The 12,673-nt window shown below is 35.2% G+C and overlaps 1 pseudogene; it reads left to right on the plus strand.

The window, feature by feature from the left end:
* The first annotated feature begins 3,144 nt into the window (after window positions 1-3,144).
* LOC124510364 (splicing factor 3A subunit 1-like) lies at window positions 3,145-8,030 on the plus strand (annotated as a pseudogene).
* The last annotated feature ends 4,643 nt before the right edge of the window (window positions 8,031-12,673 follow it).

The raw sequence follows: 12,673 nt of genomic DNA on the forward strand, positions 1-12,673 counted from the left end.
CCTCATCTATCAACACTGATAGATGTTACATTTGTCAAAATTGATAAACCTACATTGACACATCACAATCACCTAAGTCCATAGTTTACATTAGTGTTCACTTTTGATGTACATTCCGTGGATTTGGATAAACGTATAGTGACATATATCCATCATTATGATACCCTACAGAATGACTTCACAGCCACAAAAATTCTCTGTTGTTCATCTGTGTTTATATTTTAAAGGAAAAATAAGTTCAAATGTCTTGGGTTACTATTTTCTTCAGGGTATTGTAATATGCGATTTCTCTTTTCCCTTAATTACCCATTATGTTTAGTGTTAGGGTCAGTCGTAAGGCAGGGTAAAGATAGGAGTCAGAGGCTAATAAATTTTAGCAGTCAAAGGCTTTATTTGGAAACTAAGGTCTCGGGCAAGGTTCCATGACTCAGGGAGAGAGAGAGAGGAGTCAGGGAAGTCGCATCCAGGTGTGGTGGGGTGGGGTTTTTAAGCTGCAGCGGTTCCGGGTTTAGGTCCGGGTGGGCCTTTTTCCAGTCCGGCGGGTCGTGCTGTCGCTGGGTGATTGGTTGACCTCCAATTCATTCTGGCAGCTACTAGGGGCTTTTCCTTGGGTTGTGCTGGCAAGATGGCCGTCCCCTCTACTGTGGTTCTAAGGACATCCTAACAATTGGATCTTGAAGTTTGGTATTTTTATTAGGATATGGCTTTTTTGTTTATCAATTTACATCATTTTTCCATAAGGTATTACGTTACCTTTCTTTTTTTCTTAAACGTCGTTTATTTTTGAGACAGAGACAGAGCATGAACGGGCAAGGGGCAGAGAGAGAGGGAGACACAGAATCTGAAGCAGGCTCCAAGCTCTGAGCTGCCAGCACAGAGCCCCATGTGGGGCTGGAACCCATTGACCACGAGATGATGACTTGGGCCGAAGTCAGACATTCAACCAACTGAGCCACTCAGGTGCCTTTTAAGTTACCTTTCAATATAGATGTTCAGATTTCCTTTTTATACATGAATATTTATTTTCATATGAAGAACTTTACTTGTTCTGTTTTCTTCTCCTTTACATACCTATATTGCATCCTATTTGTTCTTTATCCATTTTCACCAGTGCTTTTCTATTGCTATTTGTGTCTGCTATTTCCATTTATTTTCACATGTTATTTAGATGCCTTTCGCTTATACTATTTCTCTATTCAGATGTTTGTGCATTTTAGTGCATGTAATACACAGTTTATGAGTATCTTTTTCTTATATTATTTTGTTAATAGTTAACTCACATTTTATTTCCTCCTGTTAATTTATTATTTACTTTATTAGATGTATATTTTTTAATATCAAAGTCTAATTGCTTTGAGGTCTTAAAGAAATATATCTGAAATTCTATGTGTATTCCTAGATTAGTTATTTTCTGTGGTTTATTTTATATATGCTTTTTTATAAAATCCTCTTTTATCCATATTTTGGTAAATCTACTCATAAATCCTTAGTTGGTTCCTTTGGTCACTTTTCATTTCTGAATAGGTAGATCCAACAGCTATATATTGAGAAACAGTGTGGAAAGAAATAAAAGGAAAATCTAAGTGTGTTGATGGAAAATTTTGAATATATTACAAAACATATTTTCACACAAAAAAAACTATGCCCCCTCTGATTTGAAAACATGCTTCCCCTGAGTTATTTTTAAAATATCTTTCATTTGAAAAATAGTTGGCTCAGGAAGCACCATTAAATATAAAATGAAAAAAAAATATATAGCATTTATTAAGAAAGTAGATCTTAAAATTTATCATCACAAGAAAAAAAGGTACAAGTATGACAGATGTTAACTAGGCTATTGTGGTCATCATTTCACAATATATATAAATATTGAATCATTATGTTGTACACCTAAAACTAATATAAAGTTATATGCCTGCATTAAAAAAAAGAAGAAGAAAAAAGAAAACATATATTGGGTTACAAAATAGTAAAAATATAATTCCCAGTGGTTTACTGTGACAGTGGATATTTCACACTCAGGTAAAGTGCACTGTGAAACATGAAGATACTATGACTAAGTCTCCTTGTAATGATTCAGTGATGCAGGCTGTTTATTACCAGTTAAAACAACATTATTTTTCTGTTACTGTTTTATTACATTTAATCTTTTACCCAAAACACTACATTGTAAAATAAAAATACAATAATTCTCTTCCAAATTTCTCAAGTAAAGGCATATTGTAAATATCTATTACCATTAATATTTACTACATTGAAAGAAAAACAGCATAATAAAAATGCAAAGGTCATATGCTCAGTACCTATAAGAAAGAGTTCCTCCTTTTAATTGAAGTCATTAATTTTGTGAGAACCCCACTTTATTGTTTTATATTATTAACTCCATTACAAACTGGCACATTTCCAAACACCTGTTTTTGGAGACTCTGACTAGATGTCTGGCACTAGGAAACCTTTATCATTACTCTCATGAAATACTATGGTAGTGGAGATTAAAGCATGAGTGAATGTTGGGTAGATGAAAAAGGATGAGGAAATTATTAAGGAAACATATATATAAAGCTATTCCTGTTAGAAACCTGTTCAGAATACATAGATATGTTTACATATTTAATCATGTTATTTGATCATCTGTTAGCATTTGTGTGAATACTCAATATATCAGATAAATCTAAAACATATGAATTGTATTATTTTTTGTATTGGTCCACTGATCAAAACTATGTAACTGTAATTGCCCCAAGGGAATACAACCCAAGCACAAACTGTATTTTTTTGTCCATAATAGAGTGAAACTACATTCATAGAGAAATGATTGGAATTGCAGGGTTTTTTTCTTCAAATAGATGATTTTAATGTTAATTTGGTTGCATTTACTGTAATAATCACACATGTTCATTCAAAAAATTAAAAATAACAAGGACTTAACACTAATAAGCCCTATGATTAATACTGTAGTTCATAGAAGCACAGATAGAGAATATGAGGAAAAATATAAAATACTGATTTATGTGTGTTATCTCTTTCATTGCTCTTGGCTACTACTTATATAAGAATTTATTTTCTATGTCAGTGGCATTATGTGTTCTATACTATTCAATGAGATGGAATGTGGGACTTTTTTTAACTTTTGAAAATGGGTGCATGAGTGACACCAACAAAGGAAGGTTTTATATACTTAACACACTTTATGACAAGTCTAGCAACCTTGCAAAAAGGGTAAAACTTTCATTTCTAATTTTCTGGATATTGCTGTGGTTTATATAATGAATAGAATAAGATAATACAAATGTATCAACTAGTAATGGAAATGAAGAGTTTAATAAAGTATATGCTACATTAAACAAAATAGGGAAGATTTTAGTAAAGATATATGAAAGTTAAAAATATAAACATATAAGGTGTGCCTAGGTGGCTCAGTTGTTCTAATGTCCAATTCGATTTTGGTTCAGGTCACCATCTCATGGTTTATGGGTCTGAACTCTGATAAGGCTTTGTGTTGACAGAACAGAGCCTGCTCAGAATTCTCTCTCTCCTCTTCCTCTGCTCCCCCTTTCTCTCAAATAAATAAAAACATTAAAAAATATGTAAACATAAAAACATGATAGTTGAGGAAAAAATACTTGTTTTCTCAATTTTGTACATATCCAGTAAACCCTGCATCATCATGTGCATCACACAGGCAGTGGTTTTCTCAATTAACATATATTTCAAAAATGCGTGAAGCAATATTAAATGTGGTTTAAGAGGACATTCAAATGTAGTTAAAGTATTAAATAAGTAAGGATCATAAACACCAAATTTAGAATTCTTTCCTCTTGGAAAAGTTTTAGGAAATATGTTGAGAGGCTCCTGGCTGGCCCAGTTGGTTGAACGTTGGACTCTTGGTTTCAGCTCAGGTCACGATCCCATGATGGTGGGATTGAGCCCCTCATTCATCTCTGTGCTAAGCATGAAGCCTACTTAGAATTCGCTCCCTCCCTCTCCCTCTGTGCCCCTCTCTACTACTCAAACACACACTCTCTAAAACAAAAATTAAAAATTTAAAATAAGTAATAAAATTAAAATTAAAAAAAAAATAAAAGGAAATGTTATTTATTTTTTTATGTTTTAAGCTTAGTTATTTATTTTGAGTGAGAGAGAGAGACAGCGTGACTTGGGAAGGGGCTGAGAGAGAGAAAAAGGCAGAATCCCAAGCAGGTTCTGCACTGCCAGCACAGAACCCAATGTGGGACTTGAACTCAGGAAACCAGCTTATGACCTAAGCTGAAACCAAGAGTTGGACACCTAACTGACTGAGCCACCCAGGCACTCCAGGAAATATGTTGGCAAATGGAATATTGGGGCTTCAGTTTTTCCATAATGTTTGCTTCTTAATGAAAAAGATCTGAAATAATTAGTATTTCATAGAATTGATGGATTGATACCCAATTTTTCTTTATATTTTTATTTCATGTTTTGCTTGATAGGCAGTAGTAAATTTTTTTAAATGACATGCATTAACAATCAAGTCTGTTTACTGTTGTTTATTTTTTTTTAATGCTTATTTATTTTTGAGAGAGAGACAGAGCACAAGTCGGGGAGGGGCAGAGAGCGAGGGACACATCGAATCCAAAGCAGGCTCCAGGCTCTGAGATGTCAGCACAGAGCCCAATGTGGGGCTTGAACTCACAAACTGTGTGATCATGACCTGAACCGAAGTCGGATGCTTAACTGACTGAGCCACCCAGGTGCTCCTGTTTACTGTTGTTTAAAATTCAAATTTGTATGACAAACCATAGAGCAGATATTTGTTTCCTTCATAATACTGATATGACTTTTCTTACCTTGGAAAAGTAGAACAAAGATGAGAATACCACATCATGCTAAGTGAGTTTTAAATACAAATATACCAAGAATTAAACAGTATTCTTTACTGTTTTAACTAAATTAAATCTATTTTCCTAAATAAAGGTTGAGCATTTCATGTAATTAAATCCCTAAAACTGACTTTTTTAAAGTTTATTTATTTGGTTTTGAAAGAGAGTGAGTGGGGGGAAACCGTGTAAGTAAGAACAGAAAAGTGTGTTTAACTTTGAGTTATTGACGACATTAATGAGGTTAATCATGTGATTTTCTCTCTCAGCCTTATCAGTATGGTAGTCATATTCATTAACTTCCTAATATTGAATCATCTTTAAGTTTCTAGAATTAATGACACTTGGTGAAGATGCATAATTTTATATGCTTTTACTCTGTTAACTAATATATATCTAGGATATATGGCTATTTAAGTTAGTTTAGGTTATAATTTTATGTTCAAAGATTATAACCATTAAATTTCAATATTATACGTGCCGCATAAAAAAGAATTTGGAGTATTTTAAGTGTCATTATGCCTCTGGTGTTTGAAATTGTGTTGCACCTGTGGCCTTTTTCTGGAATAGGAGTTTAGGAGGAATTATTATCTATATACAAGAACTATAAAGATATGACCCATATGGGGAGAAAAGCAAATCAGTCAAATCTGGCCTAGAAATGACCTAGATGATAGGATTAGTAAGCAAGAATATTACAGTGATTATTAAAAGTATATTTCAATTGTTATTAAAGTATGCATTTCATATCAAGAAGATATAGGAAATATTGAGAATGTTAGAAGGAATGTGGAGTAGTAAAGGAGTCCCATATGAAAACTCTGTACATAAAAACTACAATATCTAGCATATCAGAAGGGAGGTTAGTGGGGGGATGGGTGAAATAGGTGAAGGGAATTACGAGTACACTTATGATGAGCACTGAGTAATTATCTATAGAATTATTAAATCACTATATTATATACCTGAAAGTAATAGAACATTGTATGTTTATACTGGAATTAAAATGAAAATTTAATTATAAGTAAATAAATATCCCCTAAAAAAACTACAATATCTAAAATTAAAACACACACACACACATACACACACACACAAACCAATTGTAATATGTAAACCCTACTTACATTCTTGTCAAAAGAAAGATGACTTTAGGAGACGTTCTGAAAAGAACTGGTGAAATTTTAGTGTGGACTGGATACTAGAAAATTTCATCAAGCTATTGTCAATTTTTTTTCAAATTATGTTATTTTAATTTATGTAAGAAATCTCATTTTTAAGAGATATATACTGAAGTCTTAAAAATATACTACATGGGATTAACAACAGATTATACATTATAGGAGAAAAATAATTTTAAAACATGGAAATAGAAACTAAAATGAAATAGGAAGAAAAATAAATAAACATAGCATCAGTGAGTTGAGCCACAAAATAAAGCAATCTCATGTAGGCCAAATCAAATTGGAGTTTCTTAAGAAGAAGAAAGAAATGGGGGTAAAAGTGATATTTAAATAAATATGTCTTAAAAAATAAAAATTTTATGAAATGATAAACTTACAAATAAGCTAAAAGCAACAAAAAATAAGAAACATAAAGAAAACTACATTAAGTCACAATGTAATCAAATAGCCTAAAACCAGTGGCACAGAGAAACTCTTAAAGGGAGTCACACACACACATACACACACTTAACATATACTAGCCATCCTCCAATGGTGCAGGGAGCCTGTCTTGAGGAAGGCAACACCACTCATGAACCCCTAGGCAGTACTGACTGTTCTAGTCAAGAAGACCAGACCCAGGCAGAGGAGTGTCCTCATCAGTACCAACAGCCACCATGCCCAGAGTACACACAGAAGAATCATCTTCAAAAGAGAATTCTTACCCTTCCAAACCGGTGGTGGGGATTATTTACCCTCTTCTACAAAGATCAGGGATATCATTGATAGCACTGACAAATTTGTGGCCAGAAACAGACCTGAATTTGAAGCTTAGAATATAACAGAATTAGATAGCCCTCAGTACAACTTCCTAAACCCCAGTGACCCTTACAATGCCTACCACCATCACTAGGTCAGTGATTGCAAGGAGGGGAAGGCTCAGGAGCCCTCAGCTTCCATCCTCAAGGTTATCAGGCAGCATTAGAAGCAAGCCACCCAACAGCAGCTGCCCTAGAATGCTCAACCCTAGGTAATTCAGGAGACCATCATGCCCAAAGAGCCTTCCCTCTAGTTTGACTTCATCATAGCATGGCCCTCCATCTCATAATCAACCTGCATCTCAGCCTTCAACCTGGATGTGATGAAGCTGATGGCTCAGCCTGTGGCAAGGAATGGGCACTTGTTTCTGACGCAGCTGATACAGAAAGAATAGCACAGCTACCAGTTTGACACTACTTCACCATGCTGGTGAAACATTATACCAAGGTCTTAATTCCACCCAAAGGCTTATTTGCAAAGCTCAAAAAAGAAGGGCACCTGGGTGACTCAGTTGGTTGAGTGTCCAACTCTTGATTTCAGCTCAGGTCATGATCCTAATGTCTTGGCATCTTCTCTTTCTGTGTGTCTCCCTCTGCCCCTCTTCCCCTGCCCCTCTTCCCTGCTCACACACACACACACACACTCTCTCTCTCTCTCTCTCTCTCTCTCTCTCTCTCTCTCTCTCTCCCTAAAATAAAATAAAATAAAATAAAATAATCTCAAAAAGAGAAGATTTGGACCAGGTATGTTACTGAATGGAGCAAGCCAAGTTCCAAGATGAGAAAAAGAAGAGGAGAAGGAGCGAATGTACATTTGTAAATCATCAGATCAGTTAGTGGTGGAATTGGCAGAAACAATGGACTTGAACTTTTCTCCCTTCACCACCTTGGAGAATCTGGGGGCCCAAAAACTCATTCAGGAGCACTGGGAAAAGTTTGGGGAGGGTGGGGCGGTCAAGATAGGGGCAGAGTCTGATGAGAAGGTTAAGAAACACTACAAGGTAGAGTAGTGTCCATCCCAGCTAGATCAGGACGCCCAAGTGCAAGGCAAGGATGAGGGTTCAGATGATGAAGAAGGGCAGAAAGTGTCCAACCTTCAGAGACCTACGCTTCCACCTCTGCCCTTGAATGCAGACCAAGTCATTGTATAGAGGGACTGTGATCCCAAGGCTCTCAAGCCCTGCTCAAGATAAATATTTTGTGTTCCCTATCTTGGGAGAAAAGATTTTGGCCAAAAAAAATATAGGAAAATGCGGTCATCAGGTTCAGAGGACAGCAGCATGGGACCAAAGAACACACAGACACATTATATACAGAGTTACAAAGATAAATCTTATTCTTATTGAAACTTTTCTTTGAAACAGTGTAAGTCAGAACACAGAGAAACTTCTTAAAGTACTGAAAGGATAAACAAGCAAACCTGACAACTTAAGAGATCTACTCCTGTAAAAAAATCTTTCAAAAATGAAGGAAAAATAAGGACTTTTTTAAGACATAACAAACTGAGAGAAATAAAAACCTGCTGACTATACGGAAAAAATATTAACTGAAAACCCTCAAACAGAAGGAAAATCATACCAACAAGAATGAAAACCACTGAAAAGAATAATGTGGGGAAATATAAAATACATTTTAAATCATAAATTTCTATACAATATAATGAACTGATTAAACCAAACAATAAAACAGCACATTGTGGGATTTATAATACATATAGAAGTAAAATGTCATAATGTGAACATCAAGGCCAGGAAAGGACACATGGTAGTATGTTGCTGGGAGATTCTTATAATTTTATGGGACATAGTATATATTACTTGAAAATAGAATATGATAAAAATACAGTACTATAATGTAACCCTTATATAACCACTAAAATAACATAAAGTAATAGGCAAGAGGCAAAAAAAGGAGACAAAGTCACAAAAAGTTATTCCAAAGAAATAAAAAAAAAAACAAAAAAAAACCCAAGATTAGACAAAAAACAGATGTCCAAATCATAGATTTAATCTCAAACATCAAAATTATGCAAAATATAAATTATCTGAACACACCAGTTAAAAGTAAAAGATAGTAATGATAATTTCTTATAAAATGTATTTATTTTGAGAGAAAGAGATGAGTGTTCACGAGAGAGATTAGGGTAGGGGCAGAGGGCGAGGGAGAGAGAGAATTGCAAGCAGGCTCTGTACTGCCAGAGCAGAGCCTGAGACAGACTGGTCTCATGAACCATGAGATTATGACCTGAGCCAAAATCAAGAGTCCGACACTTAACCAACTGAGTGACCCTGGTGCCCCAGTAGCGATAATTTTACAAGTATGTTCATTACTCTAATTTCAGTGAGGAAAAATGAAAAATACCATTTCCAAAAGAACACTTTTAGTAGGCAAGAATATAGCCTTTGAAATCTCTGCTGTACATTGTTTGTTTGTTTGTTTGTTTGTTTCAAAGATGGTAGCCATATTTTGACAAGATGATTTGAGTGGTCAGAGTGACTAAAGGCAGGGCAAAAATGAAGGGGAACTCTGTGGGGAATGGAATCAAATGAAAAAACAAACACCAAAGCACTTGGAACGTGACTGCCACATAAGGGGAAATAATTGTTGAAGGAAATGTGTTTCTTCTCAAAACATCAACTGACAAAGATGAGAGAAAAATGCATTTGTACTTGTTGGATACGCTTCTCATAACTACTTTAATGTTGGCAAAATAAGCTCAATAATCTCTGTTGTGATTTTTTATTTTTGTTATTTACAACTTACTTGCCTCTTTGAGGTGTAGTTTTATTTAATGAGGTAAGAAGATAATCAATATACACAAATGCTGTAATGGTTTTAAACTAGAATTTTCAGGGGCACCTGGGTGGCTCAGTGGGTTAAGTGTCTGACTTTGGCTCGGGTCGTGATCTCATGGTTCTTGAGTTTGAGCTGCACCTCAGGTTCTTGTGCTGACAGCTCAGAGCCTGGAGCCTGCTTTGGATTCTGTGTCTTCCTCTCGCTCTCTGCCCCTCACTGGCTCCACTCTGTCTTTCTCTCTCTCTCAAAGGTAAATAAACATTAAAAGAAATTTTAAAAATAAATAAACTAGAATTTTCATTCCAACTTTTATAATAAGTTTCATACTTCAGTAATTTGCAAGCTTCCAAAAAGTTCTAGGAACCCTTATTTAGAAAGTTACATATGCAATTGAGATAAATAATAGGCTTTTGAGACACATATGATTTCTTTCACTTGATTTTGAGTTGTGAGTCTAACTTCATGGGAGTAATGCATCAGTTTTTGCCAAGAATTCCCTAAAGAAGTAAATCTTTTTTTTGGCAGCAGAGATTTAAAAGCCACCAATAAAATCTAGCAAGATACTTTTAAATGGTGAGCTAATTGACAAGGATTTGTGTCACAGCTTTAGCTGAGCCAGTGTGGTTTTGGCTCATCAGGAAAAAATAAGACTTGAAAAAATAACACTTTGGACCAAACTAAAATGATTGAGATGTTGCTGCCCAAATTCTTGAAATTGCAACTGTGTTTTTATCTGTGGACCTTTGTTCTCAACTATTTTCTATGCCTACAATTTGCTCCAGATCTTCAGGTGGTTTACTCTCTCAGCTAAATACATGTCTTTGTTCAAATTATCTTCTCAGGAAAACTTTGTGAACTCGAACTAAAATCGCATGACTATTCTGCTTTATTTTTCATCATGGTGATTATCGCTCTTGGAATTTTGTTTGATATTTTCCCCTTGTGTGTTGCCTGTGTTATCCAGTAGATTGAAAGCTTCATGAAGGCAAAGAAGTCATCTTTGATATCTTTGAATGTTACAAATATATTCTAGTGTAACACTTCACATTACTGTAAAGTCAGATGTGAATAATTAAGAACAATGTGGTATAACCTGGCTTGTCCTGAGTAGCTACTGGTCAAAATATTAGAGATTCCATATGTGTGTACCCAAAAAAAAATGGACATAGTAAGAAGGAAAAATTGCTAAATTCTGATTTCTTTGTTTCACAGCATGCCTGTTTCTTAGTTATTTTGATATAAAATCTTAAAGTTTTACAATGTGTTTTAATCCACACCAACTGATTGACATTTGTCATCATTAACTGTGTGAGGGAGACTATTAATACATTGTTGATATTGGAGGCCACCAATGGAATACATACCTCCTAGTACCCATTCTCTGCTGCAGTCCCCTCTCAACAAATCTGGGTTTGGCTTCAGTTAATAAACCTTAACAGAGTGGTGCCTAACTGGCTTAGTCAGTGGAGCTGTGACTCTTGATCTCAGGGTTGTAAGTTAAATCCCAATGTTGGGTGTGGAAATTACATTAAAAAATTAAAACTTGAAAAATAAATAAAATTTAGCAGAAATAACACTATGCTCCTTGCAGTTCTCAGCCTTTAGAATTCTGACAGCTTCTACTTTGGAACCCTGCACATGCATGAAAAAACTCCATCTGTCCAGCTGGAGACACGATGATGACAAAGCCACATGAAAGGGAAGGATGCTAAATTCATGAAGAGAGAAAGATGACTAGTTGTAACAGTTTCCTACAGCTGCATTAACAACTTACCACAAATTGTGTGACCTAAAACAACAAATTTACTCCCTCACAGTTCTGGAGCTTAAAAGTCTGAAAACAAATGTCAGTGAGGTGGGTTCCTCCTGGAGGATTGGAGGGAGAATCTATCCATGTCTCTCTCCTATATTATAGTGGTCACCAGCAGCTGTTGGCATCCCTTGGCTATTGTACACACCATTTCAATCTCTGCCTCTCTCTTCACAAGATGTTCTTTCTGTGTGTAAGTCTTCTCTGCCTTTGTGACTCTCTCTTCTTTCTTTTATAAAGACACCATTTTTTATATTTAGGGTTCATCCTAATCTGGCATGACTTTATCTTAGCCAATTACATTTTCAATGACCCTGTTTACAAATAAGGTCACATGCTGAAATCATGGGTAGATGTGACTTTGGAAGGGAGTACTGTTCAACCCAGTACACCAGTCATCTCAGTGAGCCGGGTGATTCTATCTCTACCCTCCATCCAAATGCAGCCACACCATAAGGGAAGCACAGCTGATCTCAGATCACTCTAAAAAATCATGTAAGAGGAGGAAAAGGGGCAAAATGGGTAAAACGGATCAGGAGGTACGAGCTTCTAGTTATAAAATAAATAAGTCATGGGAATATAATGTACACCATGGGGAAAATTATCAATAATATTGTATTAACTTTGTATGGTGAGGATGGTAACTGGATATACTGTGGTGATCACTTCACAATGTATACAAGATGTCAAATGGCTTGCTGTACACACAAAACTAATGTAATAGTGTAAGTAAACTATATTTTCAATAAAATCAGAAAAAAGAATGATGGAAGAGAATAATAAGAATTGTGTTACACGTCTATGTTTTGGAGTTGTTATACAGCAATATATAATACAATGATTGGTTAATATTCTTCCCCTCAAACCCTTAGAGATTCTTGTTGAAGGATATAAATGTGAATATATAAATAAATGAACAACTAAGTGAGAGTAAGAACAAACAAGGTCTTGTGTCTCATATCTTGAATAGGCAGCAAAGATGTTCTAAACCAAAGCACAGCAGAGAAGCCCTATTCAAAGCAAAGTCACTATTACTCATGGTCAATAAATATAGCCAAGTTGTAAAAGCACCTGTTCATGCTAGCTAACTTTACCATCAAGGATTACAATTCATTGAAATGTCCTTTGGAAAAAAAAACTAGCATTAGTCAACTTGAACTTTTACTTATTGATCAACTATGCCAGCATTAGCTAGTGTTTATTTAATGTAGCTTTATAAAATGTTTATGT

The sequence above is a fragment of the Lynx rufus genome, unplaced genomic scaffold (assembly GCF_022079265.1).
Source record: "Lynx rufus isolate CCGP_SWC_20201006 ecotype Redwood Valley unplaced genomic scaffold, mLynRuf1.p SCAF_15, whole genome shotgun sequence".
NCBI classification, from domain to species: domain Eukaryota; kingdom Metazoa; phylum Chordata; class Mammalia; order Carnivora; family Felidae; genus Lynx; species Lynx rufus.